Genomic DNA, 2,322 nt, shown 5'->3' on the forward strand with positions numbered 1-2,322 from the left:
GGAACTCCTTTCCCACCCTAGGGCAGGATGAGGAGTAGCAACGTCCAGACAGCCTAAGTTTGCCAGTTCAATGGGACACGCTTCCATTCACTCATCATTCAAACCCATGGAATCCTGGCTTCATCAGATAGCGGCCCCCCCCCCAAAAAAAAAAAAAAAAAAAAAAAAATCCACGTTCTGTAGCTTCACATATACCTATCTGATACAGTCAGTCCGAACGCTGTCGCTTTAAAAATGGGTGCCAAATCCTTGATTATGCGCTTCTTCGCACAAAATTAATCCTGCCAGCTCAGTCTCTTGTCAGTCCCTTAGCCTTACCAGCATCCATACCTCTCTTCCTCACACACACATCCACCATATCCCTCCCCCTTCTTGGCCTACCTTGCCTCCTCCCTCCTTCAAATTCGCTCAGATATACCTTTTTCACCACTCTGCTGTCATCCACTCTATCCACATGACCAAACCTTCTCAGTACACTCTCATCGATTCTTGTGTCCACAGACTTCCTCACTCCGCATTTTTCACGAATCACATTATTCCGTATCCTATGCACTCTCTGTACTCCACATACTTTCCTCAGCAGTCCCATCTTCACTGCTTTTACTCTTGTCTTTTCATTTTCATGCCATCCCATAGTCTCACATCTGTATGTTAAAGTTAGTACGAACACTCCTTCATGTAAGCAACACTCAAGCCTCTGTTTCTTATCAAGACCTTCATAGCACCAGCTACTTTCCTTGTGTCACTCTACTTTCCACTTCTTTTGCACACTTTCCCTCCTTTTCTATCACTGTACCCAGGTATTTGAAATCTCAGTCTCACTCCATTCAGTTGTAACATCACACTGGGAGTCACCCTCTCTCTCAATAACCATCACTTTACTCTTTTCTACATTTACTCTCAAGGCATGACGCTCATAGTCACCTACAAAACTCATCGCTAGTCTACCAAGCTCTTGTCCGGTATTTGCAAGTAACACTGCATCATCAGCATACAACAAATTTGAGATATTCCATCCATCACCATTCATTACCATTGCCATTCCTCTTTCCATTACTACTGTTTTTACTTTTCTCGTCACCCTATCCATATAAATATTGAACAACCATGGGGACATCACACAGCCTTGTCGCACTCCCACATTAATCGTGAACCAATCACTTGGATGCCCATTTACCCTTACACATGCTTCACTACCTTCATAAAAACTCCTGACAGCACCTAACAGCTTACCATCTACACTGTACATGCGGAAAACGTTCCACATTCCTTCTCTGTCTACATTGGTCTATGTTTTTTCCAGATCCATAAATGACATAAACACCTTATAGTCCTTCTCACACGCCTTCTCCACTATCTGTCTTGCTGCAAATATTTGATGCACACATCCTCTGCCACTCCCAAAGCCACCTTGTTCGTCACTCATTAGGACTTCTGGTAACTCTCTTACTTTCTCCATAATAAATCTTCCATATACCTTCCTTACCAAACTCAATAGACTTATACCACGATAATTCTTGCACTCACCTCGTTCACCTTTATTTTTGTACAGGGGTACAATCACTGCCCTTTTCTACTCTGCTGGCACAGTTTCACTCATCCATGCCTTCTTACATATCTGTAACAAGCACTTCATTCCCCCCCCTCCACTACACTTAATCGTCTCTGCATACACCTCATCAGTCGCAGCTGCTTTCCCATTTTTCAGCCGCTTCACGGCGTTCTTCACCTGTGCAAGTGTCAAGTTTCCTGGCACTACATTCTTTTTCTGTACACCCTCAAAACCAATCATGTTACCAGTCGCTTTGCTCTCCATTCCCATTCATCACTTTCAAAATGTTCTTTCCATCTGGTCCTTACTTCATCCCCATTCGTTAATGATCTACCACCTACGTCCGTCAACACTTTCACATTTCTTTCCACTGTCACTTCTACATTTCCGCACCTCTTTCCAGAATAACTTCCTATTTTCAGAGTAATTTGCATTCATTTTCCTTCCTAGATCCTCATTTACCTCCTACTTTTTCCTCTTCACTAGTCTCTTTACGTGCTTCTTGATCTCAATACATTCATTTCTAAAATCAACTGAACCCCTGTTCTGTGTCCACTCTAGCCACTTCTTCCTCGTTTCCTCCATTGCTCTCTTAACCTCTTCATCCCACCATGCAGTACCTTTCTTCTTTGTTGTTACTCTTGCCACACCACACACCGCTTTAACATTCCTAACCAAGCAGTCCCTATATACATTCCACAGGCTGTCCAGATCCTGATTCTAACTCCTCCACTACTTTGGCCCTACTGTATATTCATCTGCCATTTCTT

The sequence above is a fragment of the Coenobita brevimanus genome, chromosome 65 (genome assembly GCF_032717465.1).
Source record: "Coenobita brevimanus isolate Jiangsu-jjx chromosome 65, ASM3271746v2, whole genome shotgun sequence".
NCBI lineage: Eukaryota > Metazoa > Arthropoda > Malacostraca > Decapoda > Coenobitidae > Coenobita > Coenobita brevimanus.